Source organism: Lissotriton vulgaris, chromosome 9 (genome assembly GCF_964263255.1).
Source record: "Lissotriton vulgaris chromosome 9, aLisVul1.2, whole genome shotgun sequence".
NCBI lineage: Eukaryota > Metazoa > Chordata > Amphibia > Caudata > Salamandridae > Lissotriton > Lissotriton vulgaris.
This window is the reverse complement of record NC_141697.1, coordinates 541303379-541319927: the sequence shown is the minus strand read 5'-3', so window position 1 is coordinate 541319927 and position 16549 is coordinate 541303379. Positions and strand designations below refer to the sequence as shown.

The 16549-nt window shown below is 43.5% G+C and overlaps 11 non-coding genes across 11 annotated transcripts; all 11 read left to right on the top strand.

Annotated features, from left to right (window-relative positions):
• The first annotated feature begins 256 nt into the window (after nt 1–256).
• Nucleotides 257–328, top strand: TRNAG-UCC (transfer RNA glycine (anticodon UCC)). Its single transcript has one exon. It is a non-coding gene; the product is annotated as a tRNA-Gly (tRNA).
• A 1533-nt stretch (nt 329–1861) lies between these two features.
• TRNAG-CCC (transfer RNA glycine (anticodon CCC)) lies at nt 1862–1933 on the top strand. The gene has a single exon. It is a non-coding gene; the product is annotated as a tRNA-Gly (tRNA).
• Nucleotides 1934–3455: 1522 nt separating this feature from the next.
• On the top strand, nt 3456–3527 carry TRNAG-UCC (transfer RNA glycine (anticodon UCC)). The gene has a single exon. It is a non-coding gene; the product is annotated as a tRNA-Gly (tRNA).
• A 1533-nt stretch (nt 3528–5060) lies between these two features.
• On the top strand, nt 5061–5132 carry TRNAG-CCC (transfer RNA glycine (anticodon CCC)). Its single transcript has one exon. It is a non-coding gene; the product is annotated as a tRNA-Gly (tRNA).
• A 1522-nt stretch (nt 5133–6654) lies between these two features.
• On the top strand, nt 6655–6726 carry TRNAG-UCC (transfer RNA glycine (anticodon UCC)). Its single transcript has one exon. It is a non-coding gene; the product is annotated as a tRNA-Gly (tRNA).
• A 1533-nt stretch (nt 6727–8259) lies between these two features.
• TRNAG-CCC (transfer RNA glycine (anticodon CCC)) lies at nt 8260–8331 on the top strand. Its single transcript has one exon. It is a non-coding gene; the product is annotated as a tRNA-Gly (tRNA).
• A 1502-nt stretch (nt 8332–9833) lies between these two features.
• TRNAG-UCC (transfer RNA glycine (anticodon UCC)) lies at nt 9834–9905 on the top strand. Its single transcript has one exon. It is a non-coding gene; the product is annotated as a tRNA-Gly (tRNA).
• A 1533-nt stretch (nt 9906–11438) lies between these two features.
• Nucleotides 11439–11510, top strand: TRNAG-UCC (transfer RNA glycine (anticodon UCC)). Its single transcript has one exon. It is a non-coding gene; the product is annotated as a tRNA-Gly (tRNA).
• Nucleotides 11511–13032: 1522 nt separating this feature from the next.
• On the top strand, nt 13033–13104 carry TRNAG-UCC (transfer RNA glycine (anticodon UCC)). Its single transcript has one exon. It is a non-coding gene; the product is annotated as a tRNA-Gly (tRNA).
• A 1533-nt stretch (nt 13105–14637) lies between these two features.
• On the top strand, nt 14638–14709 carry TRNAG-CCC (transfer RNA glycine (anticodon CCC)). Its single transcript has one exon. It is a non-coding gene; the product is annotated as a tRNA-Gly (tRNA).
• A 1502-nt stretch (nt 14710–16211) lies between these two features.
• Nucleotides 16212–16283, top strand: TRNAG-UCC (transfer RNA glycine (anticodon UCC)). The gene has a single exon. It is a non-coding gene; the product is annotated as a tRNA-Gly (tRNA).
• Nucleotides 16284–16549: the final 266 nt, after the last annotated feature.

Genomic DNA, 16549 nt, shown 5'->3' with positions numbered 1-16549 from the left:
TTCTCTATTTCTCTTCCCTGCTTTGCTTCCCATGCTGCCTCTATGTGTTCATATCTATTATTTGTATTGCTGCTTTCCATTCTTCTCTTCTGCACAGCTTTGTCCTTGGTTTCAATCCCAGTTCCTTACCCTCTACAAAAACTTTCTATTGCTTTTCATGTTGGTATCTAAACCAAATGCACCATTGAAGCTGGTGCATGATAGTCATTGAACTCAGGGTCCTAATGTTTAGAACCGAGAGCGCAAAGATCAGAGGGCGTTGGTGGTATAGTGGTGAGCATAGCTGCCTTCCAAGCAGTTGACCCGGGTTCGATTCCCGGCCAACGCAGTACAAATACTTATATATTCTGCAAGCAGGATATATTTTAAAGCAACATTTCACAAAATGGTAATATAATTAAGAGGTTAATCAGCCATTATATAAAAAATAAACAAATATGTAGGCAAGCATTTCGATCGCCCCTTCTGCTATATTCATTGTCCTAATATATGATAAGTTTCATAAAGCAGAGTCACCACTCACATGTAGTGGTAAAAAAATATGTTACAGTGGGCAGACAATGAAAGGGCTGAGGCCCAACCAGACATTTTAACTCCAGCATCTCTATGTTAAAAAGCATTTCCTAGGCAATATTTAGCCTCTGAAAAAAATATGCAAGATCCAGCAATAAATCTGGCAAAAGTCCCCAACATTTTGTGCATACTTGTGCCCTCACCTGAATGTAGCACCACCTTGTAGCCGTCGGAGGTAACTGCAGCTCACAAAATGTTTCATCAGAGGGCAAGTTTAGAGGAATCCAAAAGGCAGATGTCCATGGAAAGAGCCTCCGACTGCAGCAGGAAGTTTGGATGCTTCAAATTTGCATAGCTTCCAGTCCAACGTCCTCTCATGTACCGAACGCTCCCAAACGCTCTAAAGCCTTATACCGGCAAGCCCTCACCGGGTAGATCTCTGGCTCCCAGGAAAAGCCAAATACTGAGCATGCAAGCACTAGGATCACAGAGAGAGAGAGAGACAGAGAGCGTCGGAGAGCTGTTGTCTTGTTAAAGGCCTGAAACGGCTAGTGCCTAAGAGGGTCTGGACTTTCAGTTGTGACTGATTGTGAGAGGGGAAGATAAAGATTTTCTGCACCCAGCATGCCTTGCGATATACTTAGGCAAATGAGGTGAGAGCCCGACCAATCCCACGTCACTTCTCTGAATGCCTCCTCATCTGCATAAAGAGAACACTTTCACAAAGGAGCAGAGTGGCGCAGCGGAAGCGTGCTGGGCCCATAACCCAGAGGTCGATGGATCGAAACCATCCTCTGCTAATTTTGCTTGATTTTCCTTCCAAGGACCAAGCTGTCATTTCCACATAGCCAGAAAGGAAAAGTGCAAGCTTGTGCCAGCTATGTGAGAAAAGACTTCTCAACTATTCGTGTCTGTGTAATACAAGAGTGATCGTGAAAGGTACAACCCTGTACTTTGAAAGTAAAGACACACAATTATAACCATAAATGACTGACTGGTGGGAGCTTCACACAACTTTCTGGGCATGCTTTGAATTTCATTCTTCCCTTTTTGTTCTGCTCTTATCTATCTCCTGGGCATTTCATGGAATGTTCTCTTTCTCTTCCCTGCTTTGCTTCCCATGCTGCCTATATATGCTCATTTCTACTATTTGTACTGTTGCTTTTCATTTCTTCTCTTCTGCACAACTTTGTCCTTGGTTTCAATCCCCAGTTCCTTACCCTCTGCAAAAAACGTTCTACTGCTTCTCATGTTGGTATCTAAACCAAATGCACCATTGAAGCTGGTGCAAGATAGTCATTGATTTCTGCAACGTAATATTTAGAACCGAGAGCTAACACATCAGAGGGCGTTGGTGGTATAGTGGTGAGCATAGCTGCTTCCCAAGCAGTTGACCCGGGTTCGATTCCCGGCCAACGCACTGAAAATACTTATATATTCTGCAAGCAGGATATATTGTAATGCAACATGTCACAAAATGGAAATTTCACGAACAGATTAATCAGCCATATATAAAAAAATAAACAAATACGTGGGCAAACATCTCAATCGCACCTTCTGCTACATACATTGTCCTAATATATGATAAGTTTCATAAAGCAGAGTCACAACACACATGTGCTGGTAATAAATTTGTTACAGTGGGCAAACAATGGAAGGGCTGAGGCCCGACCAGACATTGTAACTCCAGCATCTCTATGTTAAAAAGCATTTCTAGGCAATATCTAGCCTCTGAAAAAATATGCAAGATCCACCGATAAATCTGGCAAAAGTCCCTAACATTTTGTGCATACTTGTGCTCTCACCTGAATGTAGCGCCACCTTGTAGCTGTCGAAGGAAACTGCTGCTCACAAAATGTTTTATCAGAAGGCAAGTTGAGAGGAATCCAAGAGTCAGATGTCCATGGAAAGAACCACTCACTGAAGCAGGAATGTTGGAGGCTTCATATTCGCATAGTTTCCTGTCCAACGTCCACTCACGTCCCGAACGCTCCCAAACGCTCAAAAGCCTCACACCGGGCAAGCCCTCACCGGGTATATCTCTGGCTCCAAGGTAAAGCCAAATCCTGAGCATGCTAGTGCTAGGATCACAGAGCGAGAGAGAGATGGTTCAAGAGCTACTGTCTTGATAAAGGCCTGAAACGGCTAGTGCCTAAGAGTGTCTGACTTTCAGTTATGACTGATTGTGAGAGGGGAAGATCAAGTTTTTCTGCACCCAGCATGCCTTGGGATATACTTATGCAAATGAGGTGAGAGCCAGACCAATCCCATGCTACTCTGCCTAATGCTCCTTATCTGCATAAAAACAACACTTTCACAACGGAGCAGAGTGGCGCAGCGGAAGCGTGCTGGGCCCATAACCCAGAGGTCGATGGATCGAAACCATCCTCTGCTAATTTTGCTTGATTTTACTTCCAAGGACCAAGCTGTCATTTCCACGCTACCAGCAAGGAAAAGCGCAAGCTTGTGCCAGCTATGTGAGAAAAGACTTCTCAACTATCTGTGTCTGCTGAAATACAAGAGAGGGATCGTCAAAAGCTCCACACTGTACTTTGAAAGTAAAGGCACACAATAATAAGCATGAATGACTGGTGGGACCTTCAAACACTTTTATGTGGAGGCTTTGAATTTCATTCTTCCCTTTTTTGTTCTGCTCTTATCTATCTCCTGGGCATTTCATGGAATGTTCTCTATTTCTCTTCCCTGCTTTGCTTCCCATGCTGCCTCTATGTGTTCATATCTATTATTTGTATTGCTGCTTTCCATTCTTCTCTTCTGCACAGCTTTGTCCTTGGTTTCAATCCCAGTTCCTTACCTTCTACAAAAACTTTCTATTGCTTTTCATGTTGGTATCTAAACCAAATGCACCATTGAAGCTGGTGCATGATAGTCATTGAACTCAGGGTCCTAATGTTTAGAACCGAGAGCGCAAAGATCTGAGGGCGTTGGTGGTATAGTGGTGAGCATAGCTGCCTTCCAAGCAGTTGACCCGGGTTCGATTCCCGGCCAACGCAATACAAATACTTATATATTCTGCAAGCAGGATATATTTTAAAGCAACATTTCACAAAATGGTAATATAATTAAGAGGTTAATCAGCCATTATATAAAAAATAAACAAATATGTAGGCAAGCATTTCGATCGCCCCTTCTGCTATATTCATTGTCCTAATATATGATAAGTTTCATAAAGCAGTGTCACCACTCACATGTAGTGGTAAAAAAATATGTTACAGTGGGCAGACAATGAAAGGGCTGAGGCCCAACCAGACATTTTAACTCCAGCATCTCTATGTTAAAAAGCATTTCCTAGGCAATATTTAGCCTCTGAAAAAAATATGCAAGATCCAGCAATAAATCTGGCAAAAGTCCCCAACATTTTGTGCATACTTGTGCCCTCACCTGAATGTAGCACCACCTTGTAGCCGTCGGAGGTAACTGCAGCTCACAAAATGTTTCATCAGAGGGCAAGTTTAGAGGAATCCAAAAGGCAGATGTCCATGGAAAGAGCCTCCGACTGCAGCAGGAAGTTTGGATGCTTCAAATTTGCATAGCTTCCAGTCCAACGTCCTCTCATGTACCGAACGCTCCCAAACGCTCTAAAGCCTTATACCGGCAAGCCCTCACCGGGTAGATCTCTGGCTCCCAGGAAAAGCCAAATACTGAGCATGCAAGCACTAGGATCACAGAGAGAGAGAGAGACAGAGAGCGTCGGAGAGCTGTTGTCTTGTTAAAGGCCTGAAACGGCTAGTGCCTAAGAGGGTCTGGACTTTCAGTTGTGACTGATTGTGAGAGGGGAAGATAAAGATTTTCTGCACCCAGCATGCCTTGCGATATACTTAGGCAAATGAGGTGAGAGCCCGACCAATCCCACGTCACTTCTCTGAATGCCTCCTCATCTGCATAAAGAGAACACTTTCACAAAGGAGCAGAGTGGCGCAGCGGAAGCGTGCTGGGCCCATAACCCAGAGGTCGATGGATCGAAACCATCCTCTGCTAATTTTGCTTGATTTTCCTTCCAAGGACCAAGCTGTCATTTCCACATAGCCAGAAAGGAAAAGTGCAAGCTTGTGCCAGCTATGTGAGAAAAGACTTCTCAACTATTCGTGTCTGTGTAATACAAGAGTGATCGTGAAAGGTACAACCCTGTACTTTGAAAGTAAAGACACACAATTATAACCATAAATGACTGACTGGTGGGAGCTTCACACAACTTTCTGGGCATGCTTTGAATTTCATTCTTCCCTTTTTGTTCTGCTCTTATCTATCTCCTGGGCATTTCATGGAATGTTCTCTTTCTCTTCCCTGCTTTGCTTCCCATGCTGCCTATATATGCTCATTTCTACTATTTGTACTGTTGCTTTTCATTTCTTCTCTTCTGCACAACTTTGTCCTTGGTTTCAATCCCCAGTTCCTTACCCTCTGCAAAAAACGTTCTACTGCTTCTCATGTTGGTATCTAAACCAAATGCACCATTGAAGCTGGTGCAAGATAGTCATTGATTTCTGCAACGTAAAATTTAGAACCGAGAGCTAACACATCAGAGGGCGTTGGTGGTATAGTGGTGAGCATAGCTGCTTCCCAAGCAGTTGACCCGGGTTCGATTCCCGGCCAACGCACTGAAAATACTTATATATTCTGCAAGCAGGATATATTGTAATGCAACATGTCACAAAATGGAAATTTCACGAACAGATTAATCAGCCATATATAAAAAAATAAACAAATACGTGGGCAAACATCTCAATCGCACCTTCTGCTACATACATTGTCCTAATATATGATAAGTTTCATAAAGCAGAGTCACAACACACATGTGCTGGTAATAAATTTGTTACAGTGGGCAAACAATGGAAGGGCTGAGGCCCGACCAGACATTGTAACTCCAGCATCTCTATGTTAAAAAGCATTTCTAGGCAATATCTAGCCTCTGAAAAAATATGCAAGATCCACCGATAAATCTGGCAAAAGTCCCTAACATTTTGTGCATACTTGTGCTCTCACCTGAATGTAGCGCCACCTTGTAGCTGTCGAAGGAAACTGCTGCTCACAAAATGTTTTATCAGAAGGCAAGTTGAGAGGAATCCAAGAGTCAGATGTCCATGGAAAGAACCACTCACTGAAGCAGGAATGTTGGAGGCTTCATATTCGCATAGTTTCCTGTCCAACGTCCACTCACGTCCCGAACGCTCCCAAACGCTCAAAAGCCTCACACCGGGCAAGCCCTCACCGGGTATATCTCTGGCTCCAAGGTAAAGCCAAATCCTGAGCATGCTAGTGCTAGGATCACAGAGCGAGAGAGAGATGGTTCAAGAGCTACTGTCTTGATAAAGGCCTGAAACGGCTAGTGCCTAAGAGTGTCTGACTTTCAGTTATGACTGATTGTGAGAGGGGAATATGAAGTTTTTCTGCACCCAGCATGCCTTGGGATATACTTATGCAAATGAGGTGAGAGCCAGACCAATCCCATGCTACTCTGCCTAATGCTCCTTATCTGCATAAAAAGAACACTTTCACAACGGAGCAGAGTGGCGCAGCGGAAGCGTGCTGGGCCCATAACCCAGAGGTCGATGGATCGAAACCATCCTCTGCTAATTTTGCTTGATTTTACTTCCAAGGACCAAGCTGTCATTTCCACGCTACCAGCAAGGAAAAGCGCAAGCTTGTGCCAGCTATGTGAGAAAAGACTTCTCAACTATCTGTGTCTGCTGAAATACAAGAGAGGGATCGTCAAAAGCTCCACACTGTACTTTGAAAGTAAAGGCACACAATAATAAGCATGAATGACTGGTGGGACCTTCAAACACTTTTATGTGGAGGCTTTGAATTTCATTCTTCCCTTTTTTGTTCTGCTCTTATCTATCTCCTGGGCATTTCATGGAATGTTCTCTATTTCTCTTCCCTGCTTTGCTTCCCATGCTGCCTCTATGTGTTCATATCTATTATTTGTATTGCTGCTTTCCATTCTTCTCTTCTGCACAGCTTTGTCCTTAGTTTCAATCCCAGTTCCTTACCCTCTACAAAAACTTTCTATTGCTTTTCATGTTGGTATCTAAACCAAATGCACCATTGAAGCTGGTGCATGATAGTCATTGAACTCAGGGTCCTAATGTTTAGAACCGAGAGCGCAAAGATCAGAGGGCGTTGGTGGTATAGTGGTGAGCATAGCTGCCTTCCAAGCAGTTGACCCGGGTTCGATTCCCGGCCAACGCAGTACAAATACTTATATATTCTGCAAGCAGGATATATTTTAAAGCAACATTTCACAAAATGGTAATATAATTAAGAGGTTAATCAGCCATTATATAAAAAATAAACAAATATGTAGGCAAGCATTTCGATCGCCCCTTCTGCTATATTCATTGTCCTAATATATGATAAGTTTCATAAAGCAGAGTCACCACTCACATGTACTGGTAAAAAAATATGTTACAGTGGGCAGACAATGAAAGGGCTGAGGCCCGACCAGACATTTTAACTCCAGCATCTCTATGTTAAAAAGCATTTCCTAGGCAATATTTAGCCTCTGAAAAAAATATGCAAGGTCCAGCAATAAATCTGGCAAAAGTCCCCAACATTTTGTGCATACTTGTGCCCTCACCTGAATGTAGCACCACCTTGTAGCCGTCGGAGGTAACTGCAGCTCACAAAATGTTTCATCAGAGGGCAAGTTTAGAGGAATCCAAAAGGCAGATGTCCATGGAAAGAGCCTCCGACTGCAGCAGGAAGTTTGGATGCTTCAAATTTGCATAGCTTCCAGTCCAACGTCCTCTCATGTACCGAACGCTCCCAAACGCTCTAAAGCCTTATACCGGCAAGCCCTCACCGGGTAGATCTCTGGCTCCCAGGAAAAGCCAAATACTGAGCATGCAAGCACTAGGATCACAGAGAGAGAGAGAGACAGAGAGCGTCGGAGAGCTGTTGTCTTGTTAAAGGCCTGAAACGGCTAGTGCCTAAGAGGGTCTGGACTTTCAGTTGTGACTGATTGTGAGAGGGGAAGATAAAGATTTTCTGCACCCAGCATGCCTTGCGATATACTTAGGCAAATGAGGTGAGAGCCCGACCAATCCCACGTCACTTCTCTGAATGCCTCCTCATCTGCATAAAGAGAACACTTTCACAAAGGAGCAGAGTGGCGCAGCGGAAGCGTGCTGGGCCCATAACCCAGAGGTCGATGGATCGAAACCATCCTCTGCTAATTTTGCTTGATTTTCCTTCCAAGGACCAAGCTGTCATTTCCACATAGCCAGAAAGGAAAAGTGCAAGCTTGTGCCAGCTATGTGAGAAAAGACTTCTCAACTATTCGTGTCTGTGTAATACAAGAGTGATCGTGAAAGGTACAACCCTGTACTTTGAAAGTAAAGACACACAATTATAACCATAAATGACTGACTGGTGGGAGCTTCACACAACTTTCTGGGCATGCTTTGAATTTCATTCTTCCCTTTTTGTTCTGCTCTTATCTATCTCCTGGGCATTTCATGGAATGTTCTCTTTCTCTTCCCTGCTTTGCTTCCCATGCTGCCTATATATGCTCATTTCTACTATTTGTACTGTTGCTTTTCATTTCTTCTCTTCTGCACAACTTTGTCCTTGGTTTCAATCCCCAGTTCCTTACCCTCTGCAAAAAACGTTCTACTGCTTCTCATGTTGGTATCTAAACCAAATGCACCATTGAAGCTGGTGCAAGATAGTCATTGATTTCTGCAACGTAATATTTAGAACCGAGAGCTAACACATCAGAGGGCGTTGGTGGTATAGTGGTGAGCATAGCTGCTTCCCAAGCAGTTGACCCGGGTTCGATTCCCGGCCAACGCACTGAAAATACTTATATATTCTGCAAGCAGGATATATTGTAATGCAACATGTCACAAAATGGAAATTTCACGAACAGATTAATCAGCCATATATAAAAAAATAAACAAATACGTGGGCAAACATCTCAATCGCACCTTCTGCTACATACATTGTCCTAATATATGATAAGTTTCATAAAGCAGAGTCACAACACACATGTGCTGGTAATAAATTTGTTACAGTGGGCAAACAATGGAAGGGCTGAGGCCCGACCAGACATTGTAACTCCAGCATCTCTATGTTAAAAAGCATTTCTAGGCAATATCTAGCCTCTGAAAAAAATATGCAAGATCCACCGATAAATCTGGCAAAAGTCCCTAACATTTTGTGCATACTTGTGCTCTCACCTGAATGTAGCGCCACCTTGTAGCTGTCGAAGGAAACTGCTGCTCACAAAATGTTTTATCAGAAGGCAAGTTGAGAGGAATCCAAGAGTCAGATGTCCATGGAAAGAACCACTCACTGAAGCAGGAATGTTGGAGGCTTCATATTCGCATAGTTTCCTGTCCAACGTCCACAACGCTCCCAAACGCTCAAAAGCCTCGCCCTCACCGGGTATATCTCTGGCTCCAAGGTAAAGCCAAATCCTGAGCATGCTAGTGCTAGGATCACAGAGCGAGAGAGAGATGGTTCAAGAGCTACTGTCTTGATAAAGGCCTGAAACGGCTAGTGCCTAAGAGTGTCTGACTTTCAGTTATGACTGATTGTGAGAGGGGAAGATGAAGTTTTTCTGCACCCAGCATGCCTTGGGATATACTTATGCAAATGAGGTGAGAGCCAGACCAATCCCATGCTACTCTGCCTAATGCTCCTTATCTGCATAAAAAGAACACTTTCACAACGGAGCAGAGTGGCGCAGCGGAAGCGTGCTGGGCCCATAACCCAGAGGTCGATGGATCGAAACCATCCTCTGCTAATTTTGCTTGATTTTACTTCCAAGGACCAAGCTGTCATTTCCACGCTACCAGCAAGGAAAAGCGCAAGCTTGTGCCAGCTATGTGAGAAAAGACTTCTCAACTATCTGTGTCTGCTGAAATACAAGAGAGGGATCGTCAAAGGCTCCACACTGTACTTTGAAAGTAAAGGCACACAATAATAAGCATGAATGACTGGTGGGACCTTCAAACACTTTTATGTGGAGGCTTTGAATTTCATTCTTCCCTTTTTTGTTCTGCTCTTATCTATCTCCTGGGCATTTCATGGAATGTTCTCTATTTCTCTTCCCTGCTTTGCTTCCCATGCTGCCTCTATGTGTTCATATCTATTATTTGTATTGCTGCTTTCCATTCTTCTCTTCTGCACAGCTTTGTCCTTGGTTTCAATCCCAGTTCCTTAACCTCTACAAAAACTTTCTATTGCTTTTCATGTTGGTATCTAAACCAAATGCACCATTGAAGCTGGTGCATGATAGTCATTGAACTCAGGGTCCTAATGTTTAGAACCGAGAGCGCAAAGATCAGAGGGCGTTGGTGGTATAGTGGTGAGCATAGCTGCCTTCCAAGCAGTTGACCCGGGTTCGATTCCCGGCCAACGCAGTACAAATACTTATATATTCTGCAAGCAGGATATATTTTAAAGCAACATTTCACAAAATGGTAATATAATTAAGAGGTTAATCAGCCATTATATAAAAAATAAACAAATATGTAGGCAAGCATTTCGATCGCCCCTTCTGCTATATTCATTGTCCTAATATAAGATAAGTTTCATAAAGCAGAGTCACCACTCACATGTAGTGGTAAAAAAATATGTTACAGTGGGCAGACAATGAAAGGGCTGAGGCCCAACCAGACATTTTAACTCCAGCATCTCTATGTTAAAAAGCATTTCCTAGGCAATATTTAGCCTCTGAAAAAAATATGCAAGATCCAGCAATAAATCTGGCAAAAGTCCCCAACATTTTGTGCATACTTGTGCCCTCACCTGAATGTAGCACCACCTTGTAGCCGTCGGAGGTAACTGCAGCTCACAAAATGTTTCATCAGAGGGCAAGTTTAGAGGAATCCAAAAGGCAGATGTCCATGGAAAGAGCCTCCGACTGCAGCAGGAAGTTTGGATGCTTCAAATTTGCATAGCTTCCAGTCCAACGTCCTCTCATGTACCGAACGCTCCCAAACGCTCTAAAGCCTTATACCGGCAAGCCCTCACCGGGTAGATCTCTGGCTCCCAGGAAAAGCCAAATACTGAGCATGCAAGCACTAGGATCACAGAGAGAGAGAGAGACAGAGAGCGTCGGAGAGCTGTTGTCTTGTTAAAGGCCTGAAACGGCTAGTGCCTAAGAGGGTCTGGACTTTCAGTTGTGACTGATTGTGAGAGGGGAAGATAAAGATTTTCTGCACCCAGCATGCCTTGCGATATACTTAGGCAAATGAGGTGAGAGCCCGACCAATCCCACGTCACTTCTCTGAATGCCTCCTCATCTGCATAAAGAGAACACTTTCACAAAGGAGCAGAGTGGCGCAGCGGAAGCGTGCTGGGCCCATAACCCAGAGGTCGATGGATCGAAACCATCCTCTGCTAATTTTGCTTGATTTTCCTTCCAAGGACCAAGCTGTCATTTCCACATAGCCAGAAAGGAAAAGTGCAAGCTTGTGCCAGCTATGTGAGAAAAGACTTCTCAACTATTCGTGTCTGTGTAATACAAGAGTGATCGTGAAAGGTACAACCCTGTACTTTGAAAGTAAAGACACACAATTATAACCATAAATGACTGACTGGTGGGAGCTTCACACAACTTTCTGGGCATGCTTTGAATTTCATTCTTCCCTTTTTGTTCTGCTCTTATCTATCTCCTGGGCATTTCATGGAATGTTCTCTTTCTCTTCCCTGCTTTGCTTCCCATGCTGCCTATATATGCTCATTTCTACTATTTGTACTGTTGCTTTTCATTTCTTCTCTTCTGCACAACTTTGTCCTTGGTTTCAATCCCCAGTTCCTTACCCTCTGCAAAAAACGTTCTACTGCTTCTCATGTTGGTATCTAAACCAAATGCACCATTGAAGCTGGTGCAAGATAGTCATTGATTTCTGCAACGTAATATTTAGAACCGAGAGCTAACACATCAGAGGGCGTTGGTGGTATAGTGGTGAGCATAGCTGCTTTCCAAGCAGTTGACCCGGGTTCGATTCCCGGCCAACGCACTGAAAATACTTATATATTCTGCAAGCAGGATATATTGTAATGCAACATGTCACAAAATGGAAATTTCACGAACAGATTAATCAGCCATATATAAAAAAATAAACAAATACGTGGGCAAACATCTCAATCGCACCTTCTGCTACATACATTGTCCTAATATATGATAAGTTTCATAAAGCAGAGTCACAACACACATGTGCTGGTAATAAATTTGTTACAGTGGGCAAACAATGGAAGGGCTGAGGCCCGACCAGACATTGTAACTCCAGCATCTCTATGTTAAAAAGCATTTCTAGGCAATATCTAGCCTCTGAAAAAATATGCAAGATCCACCGATAAATCTGGCAAAAGTCCCTAACATTTTGTGCATACTTGTGCTCTCACCTGAATGTAGCGCCACCTTGTAGCTGTCGAAGGAAACTGCTGCTCACAAAATGTTTTATCAGAAGGCACGTTGAGAGGATTCCAAGAGTCAGATGTCCATGGAAAGAACCACTCACTGAAGCAGGAATGTTGGAGGCTTCATATTCGCATAGTTTCCTGTCCAACGTCCACTCACGTCCCGAACGCTCCCAAACGCTCAAAAGCCTCACACCGGGCAAGCCCTCACCGGGTATATCTCTGGCTCCAAGGTAAAGCCAAATCCTGAGCATGCTAGTGCTAGGATCACAGAGCGAGAGAGAGATGGTTCAAGAGCTACTGTCTTGATAAAGGCCTGAAACGGCTAGTGCCTAAGAGTGTCTGACTTTCAGTTATGACTGATTGTGAGAGGGGAATATGAAGTTTTTCTGCACCCAGCATGCCTTGGGATATACTTATGCAAATGAGGTGAGAGCCAGACCAATCCCATGCTACTCTGCCTAATGCTCCTTATCTGCATAAAAAGAACACTTTCACAACGGAGCAGAGTGGCGCAGCGGAAGCGTGCTGGGCCCATAACCCAGAGGTCGATGGATCGAAACCATCCTCTGCTAATTTTGCTTGATTTTACTTCCAAGGACCAAGCTGTCATTTCCACGCTACCAGCAAGGAAAAGCGCAAGCTTGTGCCAGCTATGTGAGAAAAGACTTCTCAACTATCTGTGTCTGCTGAAATACAAGAGAGGGATCGTCAAAAGCTCCACACTGTACTTTGAAAGTAAAGGCACACAATAATAAGCATGAATGACTGGTGGGACCTTCAAACACTTTTATGTGGAGGCTTTGAATTTCATTCTTCCCTTTTTTGTTCTGCTCTTATCTATCTCCTGGGCATTTCATGGAATGTTCTCTATTTCTCTTCCCTGCTTTGCTTCCCATGCTGCCTCTATGTGTTCATATCTATTATTTGTATTGCTGCTTTCCATTCTTCTCTTCTGCACAGCTTTGTCCTTAGTTTCAATCCCAGTTCCTTACCCTCTACAAAAACTTTCTATTGCTTTTCATGTTGGTATCTAAACCAAATGCACCATTGAAGCTGGTGCATGATAGTCATTGAACTCAGGGTCCTAATGTTTAGAACCGAGAGCGCAAAGATCAGAGGGCGTTGGTGGTATAGTGGTGAGCATAGCTGCCTTCCAAGCAGTTGACCCGGGTTCGATTCCCGGCCAACGCAGTACAAATACTTATATATTCTGCAAGCAGGATATATTTTAAAGCAACATTTCACAAAATGGTAATATAATTAAGAGGTTAATCAGCCATTATATAAAAAATAAACAAATATGTAGGCAAGCATTTCGATCGCCCCTTCTGCTATATTCATTGTCCTAATATATGATAAGTTTCATAAAGCAGAGTCACCACTCACATGTACTGGTAAAAAAATATGTTACAGTGGGCAGACAATGAAAGGGCTGAGGCCCGACCAGACATTTTAACTCCAGCATCTCTATGTTAAAAAGCATTTCCTAGGCAATATTTAGCCTCTGAAAAAAATATGCAAGGTCCAGCAATAAATCTGGCAAAAGTCCCCAACATTTTGTGCATACTTGTGCCCTCACCTGAATGTAGCACCACCTTGTAGCCGTCGGAGGTAACTGCAGCTCACAAAATGTTTCATCAGAGGGCAAGTTTAGAGGAATCCAAAAGGCAGATGTCCATGGAAAGAGCCTCCGACTGCAGCAGGAAGTTTGGATGCTTCAAATTTGCATAGCTTCCAGTCCAACGTCCTCTCATGTACCGAACGCTCCCAAACGCTCTAAAGCCTTATACCGGCAAGCCCTCACCGGGTAGATCTCTGGCTCCCAGGAAAAGCCAAATACTGAGCATGCAAGCACTAGGATCACAGAGAGAGAGAGAGACAGAGAGCGTCGGAGAGCTGTTGTCTTGTTAAAGGCCTGAAACGGCTAGTGCCTAAGAGGGTCTGGACTTTCAGTTGTGACTGATTGTGAGAGGGGAAGATAAAGATTTTCTGCACCCAGCATGCCTTGCGATATACTTAGGCAAATGAGGTGAGAGCCCGACCAATCCCACGTCACTTCTCTGAATGCCTCCTCATCTGCATAAAGAGAACACTTTCACAAAGGAGCAGAGTGGCGCAGCGGAAGCGTGCTGGGCCCATAACCCAGAGGTCGATGGATCGAAACCATCCTCTGCTAATTTTGCTTGATTTTCCTTCCAAGGACCAAGCTGTCATTTCCACATAGCCAGAAAGGAAAAGTGCAAGCTTGTGCCAGCTATGTGAGAAAAGACTTCTCAACTATTCGTGTCTGTGTAATACAAGAGTGATCGTGAAAGGTACAACCCTGTACTTTGAAAGTAAAGACACACAATTATAACCATAAATGACTGACTGGTGGGAGCTTCACACAACTTTCTGGGCATGCTTTGAATTTCATTCTTCCCTTTTTGTTCTGCTCTTATCTATCTCCTGGGCATTTCATGGAATGTTCTCTTTCTCTTCCCTGCTTTGCTTCCCATGCTGCCTATATATGCTCATTTCTACTATTTGTACTGTTGCTTTTCATTTCTTCTCTTCTGCACAACTTTGTCCTTGGTTTCAATCCCCAGTTCCTTACCCTCTGCAAAAAACGTTCTACTGCTTCTCATGTTGGTATCTAAACCAAATGCACCATTGAAGCTGGTGCAAGATAGTCATTGATTTCTGCAACGTAATATTTAGAACCGAGAGCTAACACATCAGAGGGCGTTGGTGGTATAGTGGTGAGCATAGCTGCTTCCCAAGCAGTTGACCCGGGTTCGATTCCCGGCCAACGCACTGAAAATACTTATATATTCTGCAAGCAGGATATATTGTAATGCAACATGTCACAAAATGGAAATTTCACGAACAGATTAATCAGCCATATATAAAAAAATAAACAAATACGTGGGCAAACATCTCAATCGCACCTTCTGCTACATACATTGTCCTAATATATGATAAGTTTCATAAAGCAGAGTCACAACACACATGTGCTGGTAATAAATTTGTTACAGTGGGCAAACAATGGAAGGGCTGAGGCCCGACCAGACATTGTAACTCCAGCATCTCTATGTTAAAAAGCATTTCTAGGCAATATCTAGCCTCTGAAAAAAATATGCAAGATCCACCGATAAATCTGGCAAAAGTCCCTAACATTTTGTGCATACTTGTGCTCTCACCTGAATGTAGCGCCACCTTGTAGCTGTCGAAGGAAACTGCTGCTCACAAAATGTTTTATCAGAAGGCAAGTTGAGAGGAATCCAAGAGTCAGATGTCCATGGAAAGAACCACTCACTGAAGCAGGAATGTTGGAGGCTTCATATTCGCATAGTTTCCTGTCCAACGTCCACAACGCTCCCAAACGCTCAAAAGCCTCGCCCTCACCGGGTATATCTCTGGCTCCAAGGTAAAGCCAAATCCTGAGCATGCTAGTGCTAGGATCACAGAGCGAGAGAGAGATGGTTCAAGAGCTACTGTCTTGATAAAGGCCTGAAACGGCTAGTGCCTAAGAGTGTCTGACTTTCAGTTATGACTGATTGTGAGAGGGGAAGATGAAGTTTTTCTGCACCCAGCATGCCTTGGGATATACTTATGCAAATGAGGTGAGAGCCAGACCAATCCCATGCTACTCTGCCTAATGCTCCTTATCTGCATAAAAAGAACACTTTCACAACGGAGCAGAGTGGCGCAGCGGAAGCGTGCTGGGCCCATAACCCAGAGGTCGATGGATCGAAACCATCCTCTGCTAATTTTGCTTGATTTTACTTCCAAGGACCAAGCTGTCATTTCCACGCTACCAGCAAGGAAAAGCGCAAGCTTGTGCCAGCTATGTGAGAAAAGACTTCTCAACTATCTGTGTCTGCTGAAATACAAGAGAGGGATCGTCAAAGGCTCCACACTGTACTTTGAAAGTAAAGGCACACAATAATAAGCATGAATGACTGGTGGGACCTTCAAACACTTTTATGTGGAGGCTTTGAATTTCATTCTTCCCTTTTTTGTTCTGCTCTTATCTATCTCCTGGGCATTTCATGGAATGTTCTCTATTTCTCTTCCCTGCTTTGCTTCCCATGCTGCCTCTATGTGTTCATATCTATTATTTGTATTGCTGCTTTCCATTCTTCTCTTCTGCACAGCTTTGTCCTTGGTTTCAATCCCAGTTCCTTAACCTCTACAAAAACTTTCTATTGCTTTTCATGTTGGTATCTAAACCAAATGCACCATTGAAGCTGGTGCATGATAGTCATTGAACTCAGGGTCCTAATGTTTAGAACCGAGAGCGCAAAGATCAGAGGGCGTTGGTGGTATAGTGGTGAGCATAGCTGCCTTCCAAGCAGTTGACCCGGGTTCGATTCCCGGCCAACGCAGTACAAATACTTATATATTCTGCAAGCAGGATATATTTTAAAGCAACATTTCACAAAATGGTAATATAATTAAGAGGTTAATCAGCCATTATATAAAAAATAAACAAATATGTAGGCAAGCATTTCGATCGCCCCTTCTGCTATATTCATTGTCCTAATATAAGATAAGTTTCATAAAGCAGAGTCACCACTCACATGTAGTGGTAAAAAAATATGTTACAGTGGGCAGACAATGAAAGGGCTGAGGCCCAACCAGACATTTTAAC